The 24,157-nt window shown below is 49.9% G+C and overlaps 2 protein-coding genes across 7 annotated transcripts in view; both read right to left on the bottom strand.

Moving 5' to 3' along the window:
- The window catches only part of C24H17orf113 (chromosome 24 C17orf113 homolog), a 32,829-nt gene extending 19,923 nt beyond the window's left edge, over nt 1–12,906 (bottom strand). Inside the window, exon 1 of the mRNA XM_065577943.1 lies at nt 12,437–12,906. The gene's annotated coding sequence lies outside the window, so the exon portion shown is untranslated. The remainder of the gene's footprint in view (nt 1–12,436) is intronic.
- ZNF385C (zinc finger protein 385C) overlaps nt 1–24,157 on the bottom strand; it is a 185,585-nt gene that overhangs the window by 69,684 nt on the left and 91,744 nt on the right. The gene's annotated exons all lie outside the window — the stretch shown is intronic.

The following is a 24,157-nucleotide window of genomic DNA, read 5'->3' as shown; positions in this document are numbered from 1 at the left end:
CTGCCAGCTGGTTGTTTTGGGTCAGGGTCTCTGATGGTCTGTACTTAGCCACCTCCGTTCACAGACTAAACAAACATGGGGGCATGAGAAAGGCGGCTCTGAAGTGCCGGGAAAGCTGTACTGCCCTCCCACCCCCCTCTAAGCCCGCAGGGTTCCTACACACTAGGGGTACAGCTGGCATGAAGGGGTCCTGGTTCATGACTGGGGTCCTAGGTGTTACGGGAATAATAATAATGATAAATGCCTTGTTACCAGCTGGGCTTCCACCTCTATTCCACTGCGGGGAGGCAAAGTGTCAGAAAATCCCACGTGCTGATGAGCCAAGTTTATTGGGTAAATAACTGGAGTGGGACCATGGGGTGTATTTAGAGGAGTGGGGATACTAAGGGAGATTGGGACTTTCGGTTCCCCCTGTCCTGTAACATGAGAATGGGACACTCAACAAAATTAAAAGGTGGGAGATGAAAAAATCGATAACAGGAAATACAACTTCACCCAGCATGGACTGCGGAACTCAATGCCACAGGAATTTGTTGAGACCAAGAACTCAAACCGATTCTAAAAGGTACTGGGCATTTATATGACTAATAAGACTATCCAGAGTTCTTATAATTAATTACAACAACATTTTTGAAAGGGATATGAGACCTCGTGCTACAGGGCTTAAGCCAATATGTATTAGAGACCAGGATAAGACCTCCATGGAGGGCAGATTATCCCACAACTGCCTCCTTTGATTGAACTACCTGGTACTGGCCACTGTCAGAGGCAGGATAATGGAGCAGATGGAGCTGGGGTCTGATCCAGACTGGCAACGTTTATGGTCCTACGCACCCAAACCCTTGTGACTCACGCATGCAGCACGTGATGTAACACACAACACCGCCTCACTGCATAACATCACCAACTGTGGCCGACGTGTCTGTCTGTTGGGATCAGGCATAGATGCCTCTGTCGCCTAGGCAGTAATAAGGGATAACGAGCGGCGCAGAGATCAGCGCTCTCTTCTGCTGGAGCTAATTTACATTTTGCGCCAGCGGCTCTCTGGGAAGAGGGGAAGGCGTGAGCATGTGTGCCAGGGGCTTGGAGGATTTCTGCAATGCCACCCCGCAGCTGGCGACAGGGAGGCTGTGTCCAGTGAAAGCACCCCAGGACACGCACACGTTGCCCAGACGCGCAGCGCGGCCAGAGCCCTTTGCTGGGCTCAAACCTTTTTTTATCGTGCTGACGCAAGCCTGCGCCAGTTGTTACAAGGGAGGCGCTGCTGGCCTGGCTGAGGAAGCGTGGTGCAGTGGTTAGGGCTGTGGGCTGGGGAGACCCAGGGTGAGTTCCCTGCTCCACCAGACTGTGTGTGTGACCCTGGGCCAGTCATTTGTGCTATGTCTCAGTTCCTCATCTGTAAAATGGGGCTGTCTGCCACTCCCTGTTGGCAGGACAAACAGAGTAGAGAGGCTCAGATCCTGCGGTGACGGAAACCGGATAAGCTCCTCGGCGAGAGGTTATTGGGCAAGCGGCCCGGTTCGCTACAGCGTCCACCATCTCGCTACTGCAGCTTCTTGGAACCAACCTCCCAAGCTCTTTCGGAGCATCGCAGCGTATGTGGTTAACCTGCCTCCTGACAGTACTGCTCTGCCCAAAGCCCAGGGCCTGAGCAGGCAGCGGGGCGAGAAATGTCCCGCTGAGAGTCAGATCTCCCAAGCTCTGACCCACTCAGCCATCTCCTCCAAGGGTGGCCAAAGCATGGCCCAGCGGGATTCTCGGAGGACACGACCGGCTGGGTTCATCTTTGAGACAGACCACAGAAGGCCCAGACCCCAGCAAGCTACACTCCCTCTTCGTTGTTATCCTGGCAGCAGGCAGAGGCCCCAGTCAAGCCCCGGGACCCACTGCGCTAGGCACCGCAAGTACGCAGAGTACGAGACTGTTCCTGCCCTGCGGGAGCTTACCACCCCGGCCTGACTCCCGCACTGCATGCTGGGATGCTGCAGCCGGACCTCCTTGCGCAGGGAGGAAGGCTGGTCTCGTGTCCAGGGCACTGGACTGGGGGTCAGAGAGACGTGGGTTCCGTTCCCAGCTCTCCCATGGACGGTCATACGGGGGGGCGGGGTGTGTGCCTCGGTGCCCCAGCTGTAAAACGGGGCTGGTACTTCCCTCCTCACAAGGGCGTGGGGAGGATTCAAGCCAGCTGCGGTGAGGCGCTCAGCAGAAGGCCAGGTAAGCCCCTAGACAGAGAGGCTGCACCTCCCTTGCCAAGGAAGTGGTAGCTGTGATTATGCTGACTAGCTGGGGCCTGAGGGGCCTGCCCCCCTCCCACCCCGTGCGACCTGCACAGCCACTAACAAGACCAAGCTATTGTCTCTTGTTTCATTCCCTTGCCAGGCTCGGCACCACCTTTTGCTACTGACGTAAGGTGACCGGGGGGAAGCAGTGAACTAAGCTCAGATGACATCCCAGCTCACTCCCAGGCCATGGCCGCAAACAAGGCTATACATAAAGGAAGGAGGAAGAGGGGCTGGGGTGTTTATTTCTTCTATCTGCTGAAATGCCCGGACTTTGCCAGCGACTCCTGTCCCGACATGGCCACGATCTCATGACACTTCGCAGAATGCCAGAGGGGCCGTCTGTACCCCTCCTCCTCCCACGCAAACCCAGACATTGCTAGAGTAATGCATCATATTCGCCCGGCCTAGCACTTCATCGCTCACGGAGCTGGAGCCAGGATGTACAGTCCTCGCGGCGCAGCCCGGCAACGAGGGAATTTTTGGTTGGATCAGAGGGAGACTCAAGGGCTGATAAGATCATATCCTCCCCTGCACTTCCTCCCACTTCTGTCTTACTCCAAGCCTCACCACTCCTTACGCTGCCTTTGCTGCCCCTGCAGCTAGGGAGGAGTCTCCGGCCTTCTAGAGCAAATCGGAGTTAGGAATAATATAGCCAAAAAATGATTATCAAAAGCCAAAATCAGCTCAAATCTCTCTAGCTCTAGGAGTCTCCTCTCTCAAAGTGCAGAATGCCCCTTTTTGATTGCACATCTTAATTTGCAACCACGGCCATTTCCACCACCAGCTAATTAGTTAGAAACGCATCCCTAAAATCAACCCCCCCCCCCCCCGTTCCCTGCACCTGGGAAGGGCTTGGAGTGCCTATGTTTTCAAGGTGGCCCCAGGCCTGGTAAAGCAGGAATTCTCTGGGATTTCATCCCAGATAGCCTCAGCATGTGGTTTCATTCCCTGCATTCACACAAACCACTGGTGCAAAGATCTGACTCGTCTCCACAGAGGAATGCAACTTTATGGCGGGTAAGTAGCTTCTCAACAGAGGAAAGGAGCATGGTGAATCCTGACCGGGGGCAGAGTCAGGAAGGAGGAGGAGGAAACTCAAATTCTAATTCTGTCTCCTTCACACCCTGAGGCAGGCTCGCTCCCCTCCTCAGACCCCCTCCCCCCTTTTCTGGTCCTTTGTGGAGGGGAAGGAATGTTTCATGAAAGAATGGAAAACAATCCCCTGATCAGTTCAGCCTCTATTCCAGGCTCTGTTTAATTTATAAATTCTAACCGAGTCCAATTTGTTACAGCCAAAGAATAATTGACGGAAATTAAAAGGGAGGAAAGAAATTTAAATTGTGGCTCTTTCACCGTTCCGGTGAAATAACTGATTCAGAGCAAATGAAGCAGGTTCCTTTCCCTCCCACCACTTTGGCCTGCACCTGTAGGAGCATGCAGATCTCTTGCTGCAGCGCTTTCTCGATTCCCTTCCATCGTTAGTCATTATTTCTGTAGCACTCAGAGGTAGTGCAGGGGCTAAGCTGTGCACACTCAGTGAGAGACAGTCGTTTCCCCAAAGGACGTTAGACAAGACTGAGCGGGAGGGGAAACTGAGGCACAGCCAGGGGAAGTGACTTGCCCACAGTCACACAGCAGGTCAGTGTCAGAGCCAAGAACAGAACCCAAATCTCCTGACTCCCAGGCCAGCGCCCCACCCACTAGACTGCAGTGAGTCTCTCTGAAGAGGTTAGGGGCACACACTGAAAGAGACCCGTGGATTTAGAACGCGGTTTAGCTCAGGGTTTCTGACTGTCCAGAGAGGGGCCAATGCAGCCCTGCAATTCCCTCCTCACTGATTGCAGGGGGCGGGGGACACGCCTGCAGACTGCACTGGGCAATGGGGCTCGGGCAGGATGCCTACACTGCATGCAAGCCCAAGCACATTCGCATGGGCTAAACCTGGAGTGTGCAAACCTGTCTGTGCACGTTTAGAGACAGATGATGAAAATCTGCCCCTAATCAATGTCTGTCTCATGATTTACCCGCGGGGTCGGGGTGTACGGACAAAGCACCGGCGAGAGGTTTTGTTTTTACTTGTCTAGCACCTTTGGCAAGTAACGTTCCTGAATGACAAGGTATCCTGTACCTGGCCTGTGCTCTAGGTACATGTACACCGTCTGTCCTAGCAGTGTAGCTCCATTGACTTCAGTGCACTTCCAATTTACACTGGTGTGAACAAGAGGAGGATCAGCCCCATTTACAAGCTACCGTTTAGTTATCTGCAGGGCAGGTGAAATTCTCCTGGCAATGGCCCAGCACTAAGGAGCTGCTTCAGGTGTGAGACTTCCAAAATAGCCCAGATATTTAAAGCAAATAAAGAAACCGCCCTCCCCCCCAATACACCCCTAGCCGATGGGGAAAGGTGACCAGGCAACAGGACATGCAGAACAAGCCAGGACCATATAGCTGCACTTACTCAATGTAGCATGCACTACAATGGTGGAAAGTATCAGAGGGGTAGCCGTGTTAGTCTGAATCTGTAAAAAGCAACAGAGGGTCCTGTGGCACCTTTGAGACTAACAGAAGTATTGTGGAGCATAAGCTTTTGTGGGTAAGAACCTCACTTCTTCAGATGCAAGTACTGGAAATTACTGTCTAGCAGTACGGTCGCATCTGGAGGCCAGAGCTCCATTGTGCCAGGCGCTGTACAAACATACAATTAAAGAGGCAGTCCTTTCCCACAGCAGGGGGAGCTCAAGAAAACCATGAGATGATACTGGTCAGCGGGAAAAGCAAGGGTCACAGCTAACCAGCTGCCTAGCCATTGTCTAGGGCTGTCCAGGCAGCACAGCGGAGAAGAGACTGAAGCAGGAATTCGAAAGAGGACCACGAGGTGACTTTGAGAGTCTGTTTCAGGGTTGAGACTTCCAGAGGGCGGAAAAGACCTTCAGACCCAGGGAACCCAGCTCGGTTCTCCCTCTGACTTGTAAAACACTCAACAGCTCTTCGCTTTTGGAATTTTTCATCTAGTTTCTGCCTAGAGCCACTTTTCACAGAGCCTTGAAAATGGGGTTTGTAATGGCTGCACAATTATATAGCACTCCTCTAAGCTCGCCCCAGAGCTAGACGGGCCATGGTCAATGCTTGGAATCAAATACACATTTGTCATTATTATTTCATTGGATTTTTATTTCTAGTTCTAATATTTCATGGTAAATCCACCCCCTGCCGCCTGTACTGCCATATTCACCTAAGACAGACAAACACGTAGGAAGACTTCCTTTCCTACCATCTAGCTCTGAAGAGGCAAAAGAATCCAAGAGATCTAGTCAATGCATAATTCCAGTTATTAGCTATAGGTTTAACAATCATGGCTCGATGATGAAATGAACCCACCTAAGAGCAGGGCCGGATTAACTCTCCTGTGGGCCCGGGGCTATTAGATTTTGTGGGGCCCCTGTATACAAGTCTTTTTCCTAATTTAAAACAAAATGATCACAATTATGGCATCGAGGCTATTAACGCTATACGAAACTTGCCTTTTAATTAACATAAAGCCGTTCGGTGGTTTCATTTTAGTCTAAAACATATATAATATAGTTAAATTAATTCACAATAGCCTACTTCTTACCTTAGACAGCTGTTATATTAGTTTCTTTCTGGGAGGGAGTTTGGGTGCAGGAGGGGATTCTGACTTGGGGCAGGGGATGGGGTGCAGGAGGGGGTGCGGGCTCTGGGAGGGAGTTTGGGTGCAGGAGGGGACTCCAGGCTGGGTCAGAGTGTTGGGGTGCAGGAGAGGGTGAGGGCTCTGGGGGGCAGTTTGGGTGCAGGAGGGGGCTCCAGGCTGGGTCAGAGTGTTGGGGTGCAGGAGATGGTGAGGGCTCTGGGGGGGAGTTTGGGTGCAGGAGGGGATTCTGACTTGGGGCAGGGGGTTGGGGTGCAGGAGGGGGCTCCAGGCTGGGTCAGAGTGTTGGGGTGCAGGAGATGGTGAGGGCTCTGGGGGGGAGTTTGGGTGCAGGAGGGGATTCTGACTTGGGGCAGGGGGTTGGGGTGCAGGAGGGGGTGCGAGGGTGCAGGCTCCGGCCAGGTGGTGCTTACCACAGGTGGCTCCCGGCCGGCGGCGCAGTAGGGCTCAGGCAGGCTGCCTGCCTGCATGCCATGGCCGCACGCTACTCCCAGAAGCGGCCGGCTGCTGGCACGTCTCTACGCGGCCCTGGGGGGAGGGGGACAGCGTGTCTCCGTGCGCTGCCCATGCCCACACACTGTGGGGATGGTTCTGGGGGCGGGGTCAGTGTGTGGAGCCGCCTCCCCCCTCACCCCCAGGGGCTGCAGAAACGTGCCAGCAGCTGGCTGCTTCCGGGAGCGGCATGGGGCCACGACATGCAGGCAGCCTGCCTGAGCCCTGCTGCGCCGCTGGACTTTTACGGCCTGGAGATCGTGATCGACTGGCAGAGGCTCCAGGATAGACGGATTGGTGACCGCTGAATTGTCTATAATTATGGATTTATTTTTGCGGGGCCCCCCTTAGCCCGAGGACCTGGGCTGCAGCCCCTAAAGCCCCTGTGTTAATCCGGCCGTGCCTAAGAGTGTTACGAGACAATCACAGAAATGTGGGGCTGGACGGGACATCAAGTCCAGCCCCTTGCGCTGAGACAGGACCAAGTAAACCTAGGCCATCCCGGTGCTCTTTACATCAGCCCTTTGCATGTCTGCAGACTGGGATCAGGTCCCCCCCAGTCTGCTTTTCTCAAGACTAAACATGCCCAGTTTTTAACCTTTCCTCCCAGGTCAGGTTTTCTAAACCTTGGATCATTTTTGTTGCTCTGCTCGGGACTCTTTCCCATTTGTCCACATCTTTCCTAAAGTCTTTCCCAGAACTGGACCCAGGACTCCAGCTGAGACCTCACCAGAGCAGAGTAAAGTGAGACAATTACCTCCCGTGTCTAACCTACAACCCTCAATCCCAGATTGAGATCAGCCTTTTTCACAACTGCATCACACTGGTGACTCAGATTCAATTTGTGATGCACGGTAACCCCCTAGATCCTTCTCGGCAGTATGACCAATTCGCCAGTTACTCCCCAGTTTGTAGCTGTGCAGTTGATTTTTTTCCTCCTAAGTGAAGTATGTGGCACTTGTCTTTTTTGACTTTCATCTTGTTGAATTCAAGCCAATGCTCCAATTTGTCAAAGTCGTTTTGAATTCTAATCCTGTCCTCCAAAGCGTTTGCCACCCCTCCCAACCTGGTGTCATCTGCATATTCTCCACTCCATTATCCAAATCCTTAATGAAAATATTGATTGGTACCAGACCCAAGACTGACTCCTGCTGGACCCCACTAGAGACCAGTTTAACTGCAAACCATTGATAACTACACTTGGAGTATGGTCTTCCAACCAGCTGTACACAACTGCATCTAGACCACATTTCCTGAGTCATGTGGGACTGCATCAAAGGCCTTACTAAAATCAAGACACATCACGTCTATTGCTTCCCCGCTACCCACCAGGCCAGTAACTCTGCCAAAGGAGGGAATTAGGTTGGTTTGGCATGAGCTGTTCTTGACAAATCCATGTTGGCTACTCCTTATAACCCTACAATCCTCTAGGTGCGCACAAACTGATTGTTGGATCATTTGTTCAGTATCTTTCCAGGTATCAAAGTAGGGTCTATAATTCCCCAGGTCCTCCTTGTTCCCCTTCTTAAAGACAGGAACTACGTTTGCCCTTCTCCAGTCCTCTCGGGCCTCACCCACTCTCCATGAATTCTGAACGATAACAGATTGCTTCCGCTAGTTCCTTCAGTGCTGGGAACAGTGGGAGAGGGCTCTTCAATTTGCTATCAGGGGCACAAGTTATTAAAAATTTCAAAAACGTTCAGGTTTGCTTGAAAGACGTATGATTAGAAATCCATGATTATCCATCACTTGGCGTCTTTAAATCAAGTTTGCTCTAGCTCAACCAGAAGATATGGGCTTGATGCAGGAATCCCTGGGTGAAATCCTCTGGCCTGGCTTATACAAGAGTCGATAGTGATCCCCCCTACCTATGGAAGGGGCTGCCAGCAGAGGAAATGTGGTTCAATAGACTCACTAGCACAGTCTTTTAAGATGCCAGCTGAGCGCTGAAATTAGCAAATGGATGTTCTCCCCGAGACTTTTCCAAGAGTTATCCCCCTCTGATGGAAGTAACTGCTGGGGAAACTCACCCCAAAGAATATCAGAAAAAGCAAGCTTCCAGCATTTGATGAAGAGACCCTGAAAACCAAATCCCACAGTTGAAATGGGATGGAAAAAGATGCATTCGACATTATGCTGAGAACGCATCCAGATTAATTCTTTCCTCCATTAAATTCTGGCAATGACAGAAGAGCAACATACCCAGGTTTTTAAGGTAGCTAATAATGGAGAAGTAAAAACAGAAGCCATTTGTGGGGAGATAATAGTGGTGGTTGTTTTCTGCGGCATCCACACATAAAGATGTTCCTGAGAAAGCGTTATAACTGCAGGCCCTTTTGCAGATGGAGAGGAAGATTATTGGTTTAATGAGACATTACTCTTCTGGAGAGAACAGAACGCATTAGTATGCAGTCAATTAAAAGCAGCCAAATAAAATATGGATCAATAAACCCCGAATGTTTTCAGAACCCAAGCATGACGCCACCCAGCGATTTACAACATGGCTTCCTGCTACCAAAGCCAGCCATCTCCGATTGACCCCGCCGCAAAGGGGCAGTGCTGCCCTCCACCATACTCCTAGACGCTCCCGTTCGACGGCTGCCTTTTCCAGTCCAGATGACTGATGCCATTCTCTAGTGCGGGTCCAGCAACTGGGCCAGCTGCGCCACTGCAAACCCGCAATGCAAACAGGCAACGTTTCACTTTGCATCAGTTGAGCCCCCTCCCCCTCCGCCCCCCGCTTGAGACCGAGGTAGTTAGCTGAATTGCTGCAAGTTGTGGCTTCCCTTGTCTACACTGGTTCCGCTAATGCCAGTTGCTGGCCAGTGACTGCTGAATCCGGGCTAATCCCAAGCACACGTCACTAAAGTGGTGCAGTTGCACGGCTGCCGCGTTTTAAGCGTAGACCTGCCCAAAGCCAAAGTGCCTGATTCTATATGCGCTGAAGTCAACGGGCTTCCTTTTGTTGACTTCAAGGGCCATTTCAGCCAGGTGCGTGAGGAGATGCCTGCCTGTAGGCACACGGGTGGTCCCACGGGAGTCAATGAGATGCACTCAAGTCCCTGGTTGGATTGGAGCCTCAAGGAGGCACCGTGCTGCTGCAGAGATCTTCATCACAAGCCATCAGCTCGAGCACCCGCACGGCGGCACAACTCATTCCGCCGCCAGCGTGGGGCCATCAGCCCAAACGGCTGCCTGCCCGGAGACAATGGGGCTTGGCGTCATTTCGAGCCTGAAGAGAATTTCAAGTTTTGCTGACTTTGGGTGCATTTTACTTCAGATTCTTTCTAGTAAAAAAAACCAACACAGATTTCAAAACCCGGTGAGGTTCCTGCCTGCAGCAGTCAAGACAAAAATCAAAAAGAGTCAGCGGGGCAGATCCACACCTAGTGTCAACTGTCGCCGCGCCTCCGACTTCAGGGGAACAACGACAATTTGACCAAGTGGCAACAACGACAAAGCCTCGTAAAGGATTCAAAAGCCTTACTTGAAATGCAGCTAATAAATCCCACCCTGGTGGAGAAGCTTGCCGAACCCAGGCATTAATACAGGCAAAGTTACTCCTCGCTTAGCCTCATTCAGAACTTTCATGGCTAGCTTTTAACTCCACATGCTAGCACTTTGGCCCTAAAATGCCCTAGGGAAATGGAATTTTTTTATTCTAATCCTTTAGATAGTCAGAACATTCTGGCTTAGAGGTTTCACTCTCCCTCTGTGTGCTTTAAAACACCGCTTCAGAAGAGGAGGACACTTTACACACGTCAGGAAGTAAACAGAACTCGAATAAATACGGCCAACAGAATATATTCTAACAAAACCTTCGCAGTCCTGGACTTTTCCAAAATGTCAGGGTACCCCAGTGGAATACGATACTGTACAAAGGGTTCCATTAAACGACCAGGCATTGACAGGACACAGCACGTTACTGCACAGGGCCCTTTGGTGAGAAATTTTCTGGAGTAAAATTATTCTCACTGTTTTGTCGTTTGAGATGGAATACTGAAAAATTAGAGAGGCAAAGGAAATAGAAAGTAGAACAGGCAGGTGGTGGTGAATAAGGGAAAATATCCAGAGGAAGTGTGTTATCGTGTGCCAGGATACAGAAGAGTTGGTATTTTGAAGTTTAAAAAATACAAATATAGAGATTTCAGAACATTAGTTACATATTTTAAGCATCAAGGGTAAAGGCAAGCTATATTTTTTAAACCTGCTTTGGCTAACAAATATCCTAGATAAATATCCCGAGAACTGTTACTTGTTCCAGAAACACGGGCAAAGACAGCTCATGAAAGATGGATTATGTTTCAAACGATTACAAAAATTAAAGTGATCTATGCAAGGCAGCTGACAAGCAATGCCGTAGTTCAAAAAACCCAGCCAGATGTGCCAGTTTAATAACATCTGTGTTTCCGTGGATGCAACCGTCTTATAAAACACACACAGACATAAACGTGCACATGTACGTGATATAGTAACAATCTATACATATATATATAGAGAGAGAGAGAGAGAGAGAGAGGCAGAGAGCAGGAACCATCCTATACGTACCAGCTGCACAGACGTCCATAACACTGACATAAAAACAACAACGTAAGACATGGGAGTGAAATGAAAACGCAAAGCTGGGTCATTTAATGGCATGGTGGAAAGTTAACAATGCTAATAATAAAAGCACAGAACCAGGGCTCCTACGCAAGCGTTCCAGGGACACTTTATTTGTCGCTGCAGCTTGACTCAATGAGCCTTCTGCAGCCAGAAAACACCAACTAACCAGGAGCAGCAGAGCTCCTTGCAAGCTTTTGAACCGTGTCTTCTCCCCCACCAAACCTCATTTCATATGAAGAGCCCAACGCCCTGGCATCATATTCCAGGCAAGCAAAACAGAAACAGGAGGATGCGCCAAAGTAAAAGCTGACCCCCAAATGGAGAGAGAGGACAAAATAAAGCTCACGTCAGCATGCAACCTGTTTCTCGTAGCCCTGGGAAAAATCAATAGGCTGCAGTGAATCAAACCCCAGCTGGAATCCCACCGGTAATTAAGATGAAAAAGCTGGGAGCTGAAGAAACAGGTTGCGCGCGTGTGTTTGGGGGGAGGCTGACAATTCTGAGGGCGTACTGATGCAAGACTTAACTGGTTCTAATAAAAAAGATACAACCTCCGTTCAAATGGGTTCTCAGGGGATGGAAATGGGGAGGGATCTGAATCCACTTTGCTTGTAAATTGCAGTTTAGGGTGGCATAGTGCTGATAGAGGGGTTCAGAGAGGATCCTACAGGTTTAATTAGGCAGAGGCTATTCAGGTATCATGCTCCTATAACCAGGCACCATTTCCAAGCCAGGACTTCATAAGTTCCATGAGTCTCCAGGCTCTTTCCTGACAGCACAATAGTTCATATCAATCTCTTTGGCACTATTGACCCTCAAGCCTTTGGCCAGGCTCACGAGGGGAACACACTTCGGGGTCCGTAATCTTAGTTGAACTGGCCTCAGATCGAGAGGAAACAGGACAGTTTTTATAACTTGCACCTTGATTTGATTTCAGATTTCTGGGCTCAAGGGACTCTATAAAAGCCCATTGCAGGTGGCTGTGATTAAAGGCTGCCCTGAGGAGTGCACCTGGGACGTTAGCCGCACAAACATGCATGGACTTCCCCGAAGCATTCGCAGGTATACATTCGTGGCGCTCGTCCTAGCGTGATTTCTTTGCCATCATTGCTGCAAAACCGGCCAACCCCCCCAGTGCTCTGTGCAAGCTTTTGTGATCACTGCGTAACACGCGCCCACGAGAAGCTTCCCTCTAAACCTCCCCTCGGTTTTCAAGCCGTAGCACAAGCTGAGCTAACAGCTTGCCCACTTCCCGCTGATTAAAAAGCCGACTGCGACAGGAACCTGGGGAGGGGACTGTCCAGCTTTCAAGTCGCCGGTCCATAAAAGACCACCTAGCAGGCTGCCCGTTGTTGGAAGCATGAGGAAAGGAAAGTTGCATTTCACTTACCTAAAAGCATTTTGCTCTGGCTGCGCTGCCTCCTCGCCGCTGGTATCCCCCTGTGTGTATTTACGAATGCAGCGGCATGGATCGCCACCAGCCGCCTGCTCCAGAGCTGTGTGCCGCACAAGTGCCCCCCTTCCTTGGACTGAGCCACTTAGACCTCAATTAAAAGCTTAATGCTCTACCGATCCGTGCCCTAAGGAGGGAAAAGCCACCCTCCCACATTCACTGGCCCTTCCTTAGCCCAATCAGAAGCACAGATGGGAAATTAACAACTGTAGCCTCTCCCAGCTGAGGTCCGGGCACACAGAGATGAGGTATTAACATGAAAATTGGATGGGAGGGGGTATCAGAGGAACTGGAGTGAGAATGCCCTCTCTCTCTCTCTCTCTCTCTCACGCTCTCTTCTTTCCTTTCCAAGAGGAGAGAACACACAAGCGCTCTTCTCTCTCCAACACTGGCTCGGAGTAAACCCCGAGGCTGCCAAAGCAAAGAAACTTTGAGCGGGAGAGAGACACACCCCCAAGAACCGCTCAGTTCCTCGCCCCCTGCTAGCGCCCATAACATCCTCCTCTTTTAGGGCTCGTGTTGCTCCGGGAAGGCACGATGGAGAGGCCAAGGGCAGGTGGTCAGATTCCAGAGTCACCTGGGAAGCTTTGCTCCCTGCTCTCTGCAGTGTTGCCAAGTCTCATGAGTTTGTCATGAGTCTCACGATACTGATTGTTTTCTTTAAAGCCCCAGCTCCTGGAGTCAAGTGGATCTGTGATGATTCCAGCCTTCATTCTTAAAGAAAAAGTCCATTTCCAGCCCACGTGGCTGTGGAGAAAGCTTCAAAATGTGACCCCAGCGCCCCATAAAGGCTCAAAGAGCAGAAGGCAAATAAAAGAGCACCACATCTACTGTTTTTACAGAACCTCATGATTAAGGCTACGATTTAGTTGGGTATTTTTAGTAAAAGTCCTGGACAGGTCACAAAGAAACAAAAAAATCACAGCCTGTGACTTAAATACCCCTGATTGAGTCTTGGGTGGGGGGCGCTGCTGGGGAGAGCTCACGGCACCAGTGGCGGGGGGGAGTCTCGGAGGGAGGCCTGCTGCCGGGTGGGAGCCCCGGGGCCAGCCGCTGCTCCGGTCACCCTGCGACCGCTGCTCAGGCAGTCCCCAGGGCCAGCTGGTGCGACTGGCTGCGGGGTCACCCGAGCGGCTGGCTGCAGAGCCGTTCCAGCAGTGGCCGGTGTGGCTTCCGCGACCTCCATGACAAACACGGAGCCCTACTCATGATTTGAAAACCCATCTCGTGATTTCTGAACCGCTGGGGTTGGCGCTGCTGTCTCTGCTCATGAGCCCAGGAATGATTTGGGTTCAGGTTCTTCCACAGCAGAATGCAAATGAGGCCAAACCAGTCTCCTGACCCCACCGCCACTTCCATACTGTGGCAACACGAAGCAGGATGTATTTGCAGGATGTAGGGCTTAGCCTGTACACTCACTGGGGCACTGTGTTTGTGCAGCGCCTGGCACATTGGGGTTGAGACCTGCTCAGGACTAATTTCTAAGCCCCACCATTGCGCCAGGCCGGTGGTTCCAACCTGCCCGCTGGGAGCCTTTGCCGACATTTGCACCCTGCGTCGACCACGCACACAGAGAACGCTGGCTGCCCGCCATCATCTACGGCCCCGTCGCTTCCTCCCTCCCCTCTGTTTGAAAGGCTGCGTCCAAGAGTCACTGCAAAGATAAGACGAGGAGCAACAGCAGGTGTCCCCTTCGCCGCTCCACATCTGCCAGCCAGATGTGCTCAGGATCTACGAGACGAAAGGCAGGGACAGAAGCCAAGAGGAGGGGTTTGGGCTCAAAGGCTGAGCCGGACGATGATTATTATTAGTGCCTGCGGACACCTCCATGAGATAACTGCTGGCAATGTTACCCAGCGACCCCCAGAGCAGCTGGCTGGCTAGTGCCCCCCAGGACACCGGTGTGCTACCAGCGACAGAGGCAAACAGCTGTGAGGATCTGCAGGCAGCACAATCCACCCACCAAGCCTGAACGTAAACCTGGTACTGAAGGGACTGGCCACAGCTCGGACTGGGACCATTTTCCCAGACACTGGTGCCCTGGCAGGGTACCCAGCAGCTCTGCCAGACTCACACACGCTCCCATGCACGCTGCTTCCAACTGCTGTCTGTAGGGTGATTGAGCAACGTGACTCAGATTCACGGCCCCTTCGAACTCTGCGAGGTGCATTTGTGCCCACCAAGGCAACGCCCAAAGTCCCCAAAGAAAACCCGACCGCGGAACCTTCATTCAATTCCGACGAGTCCCTCTCCAGCGTGCTAAGGTTTGCCTGATGATCAGTGTCTTTTGGGCGCATGATTCCCCGCTAACCGGCAAGGGAATTAAAGCCAGACACGAGTGGGTATCAATTAACCTGCTCAGCGATCATTAGAAACGATTGTCCTTCAGAGCAGCAGGGATCTGTTCCCAGGGCATGGTGTGTCCAGCTCATCACGGCCACACGGGGCCTGGTTCTGTTCCCTGCTGCAGACCCAGACACTTCAGGGCGCATCTAAGGGCAAACTGGAAAAGAGCGTGAATCAGTGGCACTGGAGAGTGGACTGGTGGGCAAGACAAGGAGACAGGAGAACTGTGATGGAAGCTCTGCCACTGAGCTGCCAAGTGCCCTTGAGCAAGTCCTTTCTCCACACATTGTGTCACAGTTTAAAACACAGGCCTCGCCAGAATGAAACAGATCTGAGTTCCTTCTGATCCAGTAGCCTGTCTCCAGCAGTGGCCAGCACCAGATGTTTCAGAGGAAGGTGAGCCCTGCAGTAGCAATCTGCCCCCCATATTACATCTCATCTTGGTCTTTAACAAAGATTGGCTTCAGCCCTGAAGAACAAGGTTTAATATTCCTTCAACATTTTTCTTAGCTTGATTCTGATAACTCCAGATAGTCTCGCTATCCATATGAACGTCTTGACCCCTTTTTGAATCTTGCTTCGTTCTTGGCCTCAACAACTCCCAGTGGCAATGAATTCCACTGTCTAATTATGCACTGCGTCGAAAAAGTATTTCCTTTCACCAGTTTCTCCATCTGTAAAATGGGATGATGACACTCATCTGCTTTTGCAACAAAGTGCTTTGTGATCTAGGAATGAAGAGCACGAGAGAAGAGCTAAGAGTTAATTTTTTGTGTGGAAGATCAGGTAATTGGGAGAGTTTGGTAAAAATGTGCCTCTTTCAGTTTAAAAACAAATGCAAAGAAACAACCGACCAACAAGAAGCCAAACCCTTTTCTGAGGGCATCCACGGATACATGCAGCTTCATTTAGAACAGGTCACGTTTTAATGCAAACGCTAAAATTATTACATGTTGTAAAAGGCCTGAAGCCACTAGAAACATTTAGCACAGTGCAGTTCAGTTTGGGTGTCTCTTTTCTCTAACTCAACCAGACATCCAGCTGATATTCGGGAACCGTCAGCAAGTTCAGATGGCAAATCCAAGCCCTGCTCTGTAACAAGAGTTCATGGCAACTAATTGCTGGGGAATGAATGCAGCAGCACACAGCACTAGTGCATCGCATTGACACATGCTGACTAAGGCAGCCTCGATTATCAAGCGCTGGGGACCGATCTTGACATATGAAAACACAGGCAGCAACTGGTCTGAACTTCGGGATCATTCGCACTTCCCCTGCCGGTTTTGCAGGGCACTGGGTTCCGACGTAAAAAGCGTTAAGAGCTGGAACTGCCCCAGGACTGAATCAGAAAAACGTTTACAGGCCCCTGTGTGCGCGTCTGTACACCCGCACGCACATGGTCCGCACGCACAAGAGTTAGTGACAGTAAATTTAGACTGGATACTTGCTAATCTGCCATTGACAGCTGGGCCCTGACGGCCTGTTACCAGGCCCTTGTTGGGCTATTTAAGTTTAATATTAACTTGCTTCATGTCATCAGCAGTTTGGCAATGACTAATGTAGGCAAACACTGAAGCTGAAAGAGGACGCAGAGAGTCACAGAGTTTAAGGCCAGAAGGGACGATTATGGCTTTACAGCCCTGTGGTGTCTCCAGCTTTTCCATGCTGTGATTCCACCTTCCATGAGAGGATAATGGAACTTCCTCCCATCCCGCCACAAAGAAAGGGAGTGGGGGTGGCGTCCTGCCCTGGACCTGTTCGTACCCGCCAGGGGGTTGACACGCTCAGGGTGACAATCCATGACTCCTGCCTCTCACAGGCCATAGCATTTCACCCCACAACCCCTCTGGCAGATGGTATTTCTCTCTCCTCCTCCCTAAGCGAACGCGCAGCTTTGGAGTCGGGTATCTACTGGGACAAAGGCTGCAAACCGGCCCTCGGCCACTTTCATCTCCATCCGAGATGGGACTTCTAGTGAGTTTTATATTTTTAGGATATAGCTTTGGAATGGAGTATGGACTTGCTTTTTGTCTGGGGCCAGTCACTGAACTGCGCTTGTCTCCTGAGATATTTCATACCTCGATAGAGATTTCCTCTCTTGCCAGGGCCTGACTGATTGGAATTGACTGAATGTGCTTAAAATGGATTCAAGGGCATCACGTGTGCAGTTGGGGAGGTGGGGAGGGGAGATCATAATAGGACAAGGCTGCACTGAAGGGGCTGGACTCTAAGGACCCGCTGCAGAAATAAGCCTATCACAGGTCACAGTTTCAGATAGTTATTTTCATTGCCCCTTCTTCTGGCGCCAGCATGACCCAGCCATGGCCTTGCAGGTTGGCGTCCCAGTGAAGGGGAACTCATTCATGCTGAGTTTGGGCACATCCTTAGTATAAACTTGCTCTATTTACCCACCTGCACCAGTCTTGGAACGAGACAGTCCAACAGCAAGCAGGGTGATCCCCTCTCCCCAAAATCTCAGTCCATCCCCAACGCCCCAGGCAGCAACTGCACTTCCAGAACTGATCCTAACCACATCCCAAGGCGGAGAACAAACCCTTCGCTACCCACACAGCTTCCCCTCCCCCAAAGCTGCCGCCTCACAAAACAGGTTATGTAACCCAAAAACTAACCCACCGGCTCAGATCCTCAAAAGTATTTAGGTGCCTAACTCCCCTGGGATCTGGGCCAATGTCTTCCCAAGAGTCCAAACTAGCTCACACACTAAGGAAAGGAACTTGGAAGGCGATGTCTAACAGCGCCCCCTGGAGATGCCCCATAACATTATGGAGGCAGCAAACAAGCGAGCTGGGGCAGTGTGGGGGAGACAGGGTAACAAGTAATGGAGGAGGAGGAGTACAGGTTTTAGCTGATCAGTAACAGTGAGACTCGCAGCTCTCCCCCTGCCCAGCAAACCTCATGTTGCAGCTTACTGTCTGCATTCTGGAAGAGGGGAATTAATGGATTGGGGTAAGCATTTACAAAAACACCCCCAAACCTCACTGCTTTTCTAGGTTGCCCAAGTGCGTCTGTTACAGAGGAGCCTGAAATCCAGGCAAGCAAAATTCAGATAAAATGGGGCAGGGGGGAAGGCAGCAATGAAACGACTCTTTAAAATGTCAGGGAATTTTTGGATGAAATGAAACGGTGCCTCTTTGCTCATCTCTAGCCACGTGTCTCTGCGTCTCAGCGGACAGCACGGCTGTCACCAAGGGTGCGTCTGCACTCTGAGCTGGAGGTGTGAACTGCAGCTCAAGGAGACGTAACTAATTCTGACCAAGCCACAGAATAGCTCCCACGGCGTGAGCAGCGGGAGAGGCTAGCGGCCCGGAGTACATGCCTAGTGTCTCAGACGCGTCCGTACTTGGGGTGGCTAGACCCTTCCCCTGTCACGGCTAGCCTGTTTTCAGTGCACCAGCTCAATCAGAGCAAACACGGGTATGGCTCCTTAGGTTGGGAATTACAGCCCAGCTCGAAACGCAGACATAGCCAGAGCCAGAGAACGGCTGGGTCCGGTGCGAGCACACTGGGGGCGAGGGGGGAGCCAGTTCAGCAAAGCAGTGCACCCCTTGCACGAGACTGTCACTACAGTGGGAAGACAGGCTGGGATGCATATGAATTCTTAATGACGTTCAATTCCACAGGCCCTCAGAGACCCCCTTGTAGCCCCACGGACTGCTGTGGAGTTGCATGGGTCTGCACAGCTGCCGACAGCCCTTGGAATGAAAGCCACATTTTGCACTACTCTATCTGGGCCCAGAGTTGTCCCCCAGATGGTCATATACATGGGGAACACATCTGGAGACGTACCACCACAGCAGATAACACATCCCCAGTCTAAGTGCGGGGAATACAATACCAGCACATCGTAACAGCACCCGCTATACGGAGCATGCTGCAGAATGGGGCTCTCCTTGACTGCACTGTGGCGGTGAGCAGCCTGTGCGGGCAGCATGGCCCCTCTCAGAAGAGTGCTGCTCACACATCCTCATGCAGATAAACACGTGGAGCACATGCCCTTTGCTGTGCCCTGGTCGGCTCCCTTGGGCCGCACTGCAACACGAGCATAAACAGGGCCGGTTAAAGACCTGCGGGGACAAATGCTGGTCCCTGCTCACAGGGAGTGCTCCTCGTTTCATGGGCAGTCCCACTGACATCCGCGGTATATGGACAAGCAGGAGAGGCTCAAGAATCTGGGGTGAAATTCTGCCCTACTGAAGTCAAGGAGAGTTTTGAAATTGACTTCAATGGGGCCAGGATCTACCCTGAATTCTTAATTTTCAAATGCACCTTCAGGTAGGAAATCTGGCAAATGTTAACTGCAGACCCTTCGATTCTGCAAAGAACTTGCAAATGCAGGAGCAAAGAAGGGGGGGCGGGGGAATACCCAGCCCACAACTTGCTCAGGTTCACTAGTCCCCCTCCAGGCGAATTTTGTTATTTGAAGAATTAGGGTATAATTGGGGAGCGAAAGATGTTAGATAGCATCGAAATTAATAAACCTGAAAGACGTGTATAGTTTTCCCTCTTTGCATCTGTAATTGGAAGCTCAGTCATAAGCAAAACAACTCAGGCGTGGAACAAAATGCTACAGTCTTTGATCACTGAAAGGCCAGGAAGCCAGACGGTGACCTTTCCCGCTGGAGTGTAGACCAAGTGTTTTTAAGATAACATGTATTAAGGGTTGGGTTTCCCCCCCCTGGGGGTTTCCCACACAGAAGATGAAGGACCAAGCTCCCTGGATTCCCAGAGGCCCTACCAACTCCCCTTTCGCCCTCAGGCACCTCCCGGGGTTTGTAGATTGATGGGGCTTTGAGTTTTTGAATGCTTTAATAAATTCCTAGCCCCTAGAGTAGATCAGTGCTCCGCCCCACCAGACCACTTATGGCTATTAATGTTCTGGTTATATTATAATTAGTAACAGAATTATTTATATTACAGCAGTGCCTCAAATAGGGGTCGCACCCCATCCCACTGGGCTCCATACATAGAAGACAGAGAATCCTTCCCCCCTAGGGTTTGCAGTCTGAAAGTTTCACTAGGCGCTAGGGCTGCTGTCCCGGCCAAACTTGCACATTGGGTCATTACATTCTGCCTCCCTACATTCTCCCTGCAGTTTTAAGAGCAGCGTCTCTTCCTCTGGTAAATGGAAGCTTAATCCAAATCCCACTGAAATCAACGGAGACTTGCATGGACTCCAATGGGCATTGGATCAGGCCCTGCTGTGAGTGGTTAAACACTTGTCATGTTTCACCCCAGAGGTGGCCGCGGTAACCCCAGTGAAAAGTGAATTAGGGTGAAAGGAACAGGAGTACTTGTGGCACCTTAGAGACTAACAAATTTATTAGAGCATAAGCTTTCGTGGACTACAGCCCACTTCTTCGGATGCATACAGAGTGGAATAAATATTGAGGAGATATATATACACACATACAGATGTATCACTTCAAAAGTTTTTTTTCTCTTACTTAATTGGCCTCTCAGAGTTGGTAAGACAACTCCCACCTGTTCATGCTCTCTGTATGTGTGTATATATATCTCCTCAATATATGTTCCATTCTATATGCATCCGAAGAAGTGGGCTGTAGTCCACGAAAGCTTATGCTCTAATACATTTGTTAGTCTCTAAGGTGCCACAAGTACTCCTGTTCTTTTTGCGGATACAGACTAACACGGCTGCTACTCTGAAACCTGTCATTATGTAGGGTGAAAGGCACTATAGTAATGCTAGTTCATTACATTTATGAATTAAGAATTAAAGTTACGAACTGAGAGGGAAATGGGGGACATTCCTTTTTCACAGTAAAAGCAGAATTCCTTACTGGATTTACGTTGGTTGAAAAGGGGATTCTCAGCGGCGAGAGGCAAATTGCACGAGGAAAGTTAATGGTGGGTTGAGTTGTGAAGTGAAGAGTCGGACTATCGCTGGCACCAGTCTTAGGGCAAAGAAAGGTCTTTTGTTTAATGCTGAGTTTTGACATGATGCCAGTTACCAGATGGGAGAATGTTCTGCTGGGAAGGTGACGTTTAGCCTCAATTTTCTCCAGGAAGGGGTGGTCTGGTCATGCCATTGTTGGTTATTTACTCTGGTTTTCCTAGAACACTCAGGGTTCCCTTTTGAGAATTATTATTCTTGGAAACTTACCTATTTTAGGTGTGGAGAACAATGCGCCCCCCCCCATTAATTGGGATTCTTATGAGAAGTCTCAGCCTTAAGCAATGAGAGAATTAACTCAAAAATTAATAACTTTTTCTGTTCTTTTTTTGGTGAGGAAAGTAGTTAAAACAGCCTTTTTCTGTGATTTTGAAGGGGGGGAGGGAAGGAAACTTTTTTATCCCTCATTTTAAAAAACTCATCTTCTCAGAGATTTAATAACAAAATTACCATAATTTCTGCTTGGGTTTAAAATCTAGAATAGTAACGTCAAGCAGGAGCGTAATGTCCTTGAGTCTTGGGATTTTAAATAGAGGCATTCATCTCTGGGTATCAGATAGATGCCCCTCAACCCCCTCTAGTAATGCACCTGAGAGGTTACAGGATGTGTGGCAGGTTGCTGAAAGACAGAGGCTGCTCAAACATTCCTCTGCTATGAATGAGCTCCTCTGTGTGAGTACAAGAGGCAAGACGCTTGCAAGAAGTCTGCCAGGACTAGGGTCCTGGACAAACAATTTCCATTTCAAGGAGTCTTCTCTCTCAATGGCATATAGCACCCGGCCTTCAGAAGCGCTGAGCACCTTCGGCTCTCATTGAGATCAATCGGAGAGAACTGAGTGAAAATCAGGCAACTAGTACATTCCAGGGACCACTTTAAGACAAGTTATGGGGGGGCCAGATCCTCAGCCAGTGTACATCTTTGCAGCACCACAGAATTGGCCCCATTAAATCTGGCCTGCTTCATCTGCTATTGTTTAATCAGATCCTTGCAGACAGAAAATCCTTCAAAGGAGAAATGTAAAGAAGGTGGCCAGGGCATCAGAGGAGGCTAGCAAATGGAATGAAGAAACTGACATCATAAAATGTTTAACAATGATGAGAAGAAGGGATGGGAATTTCACATCAAATTAGAAAACCTCAAAAAAGAAAATCACATACCGTCGAACCTCAGAGTTATGAACCCCTCGGGAATGGAGGTTGTTTGTAACTCTGAACAAAATGTTCTGGTCGTTCTTTCAAGTTTACAGCTGAACATTGACTTAATGCAGCTTTCAAACTTTATTATACAGAAGAAGAACTCTGTTTTCCCTTTATTTTTTTAGTACTTTACATTTAACACAGTACTGTACTGTATTTGCTTTTTTTTTTTTTGGTCTCTGCTGCTGCATGATTCCATACTTCCGGTTCCAAATGAGGTGTGTGGATGTCTGGTGAGTTCATAACTCTGGTGTTTGTAACTCTGAGGTTCTACTGTATTTTAAAGAGGCCCTTGTTGCCAAGAAGGCTAACAGCATTTTGGGCTGTATAAGTAGGAACATTGCCAGCAGATCGAGGGACGTGATCATTCCCCTCTATTCGGCATTGGTGAGGCCTCATCTGGAGTACTGTGTCCAGTTTTGGGCCCCACACTACAAGAAGGATGTGGAAAAATTGGAAAGAGTCCAGCGGAGGGCAACAAAAATGATTAGGGGGCTGGAGCACATGACTTATGAGGAGAGGCTGAGGGAACTGGGATTGTTTAGTCTGCAGAAGAGAAGAATGAGGGGGGATTTGATAGCTGCTTTCAACTACCTGAAGGGGGGTTCCAAAGAGGATGGATCTAGACTGTTCTCATTGGTACCAGATGACAGAACAAGGAGTAATGGTCTCAAGTTGCAGTGGGGGAGGTTAGGTTGGATATTAGGAAAAACTTTTTCACTAGGAGGGTGGTGAAGCACTGGAATGGGTTACCTAGGGAGGTGGTGGAATCTCCTTCCTTAGAGGTTTTTAAGGCCCGGCTTGACAAAGCCCTGGCTGGGATGATTTAGTTGGGATTAGGTCCTGCTTTGAGCAGGGGGTTGGACTAGATACCTCCCGAGGTCCCTTCCAACCCTGATCTTCTATGATTCAGTGAGCTCAGAATCATGTTCTATGTGCACCAGCTGCCACCCACGGAAAGCTTGTGGCTTAGTAGAATTGGAACCGGTGGCAGGTCCCTCATCTGGTGGCAGGACTGGGACAAATGAGGTAAATCGCCCCCTTGGGCAGCTGATTACTGTCCTATTAGATGCAAGAAGCCAGGGGACCAGAGAGGAGGAATTCAGTGCAAGTTGGCAAAGACCCCTTTCATACACAGAGAACATCTCTTCGTGTAGTTTCATCCATTTTAAGGCCAGAAGGGCGCATCAGATCATCCAACCTGGACTCCTGTATACCACAAGCCAGAGCGTCTCATCTGGTTCCTCCTGTACTGAGTCCAAGAACCAACTAAGCCCAATTTGAAAATAGAGATGTGCTTAAGTGCATGATAAAAACCTTCACACAACACCGAGCACAAGGTATCTGCGTGCTGGGCAGAGAACCTGATGATTTCTTTTAAATCCTGAGCCTCTGAGATGCTGCGGTGACTTACTGCCTCGAGAATTCATAAAAGCAGGAACTGCCAGAGAGGATCAGACCCAACGTCTCTCTACTCCAGTAGCCCGACTCTGACAGCCAGCATCCAAGGCCAAACGGGACCATTGTGATCATCTAGTCTGACCCCCTGTGTAACCCAGGCCACAGAATTTCCCCAAAATAATTCCTAGAGCAGAGCTTTTAGAAAAAACACCCCATCTTGAGTTAAAAATGGTCAGTGATAGAGAATCCACCACGACCTTTGGTAAATTGTCCCCATGGTTAATTACTCCCACCATTAAAAATGTCTGCCTCATTTCCAGTCTGATGCTTCAGAGGAAGGTGTACGAACCCTGCAGTCGCTGATGTGGGATAATCTGCCCTCCACAGAGATCTCACCCTGGTCTCTAATATTAGAGATTGGCTTAAGCCTTGAGGCATGAGGTCTAATATACCTTCCAGATATTTTATTGTCATTTACTATGACAACTCTGGACGATCTTGCTATGCCTATAAATAGGGTGACCGGACAGCAAGGGTGAAAAATCGGGATGGGGGTGGGGGGTAATAGGTGCCTATATAAGAAGAAGCCCCCAAATCAGGGCTGTCCCTATAAAATCGGGACAGCTGGTCACTTTACCCATAAACAATAATTCCCTTTTGGAATCTTGTTAAATTCTCGGCCTCAGCAGCTTCTTGTGGCAGTAAGTTCCACCGTCTAATCGCACATTGTGTGAGGAAGTCGATCCTTTTACAGTTTTGAATTTCCCCCCTTTCAAGTTAAC

Source organism: Chrysemys picta, chromosome 24 (assembly GCF_011386835.1).
Source record: "Chrysemys picta bellii isolate R12L10 chromosome 24, ASM1138683v2, whole genome shotgun sequence".
Lineage (NCBI taxonomy): Eukaryota > Metazoa > Chordata > Testudines > Emydidae > Chrysemys > Chrysemys picta.
Note: the sequence above shows the minus strand (reverse complement) of the source record. Positions and strands in the feature narration are given on the sequence as shown.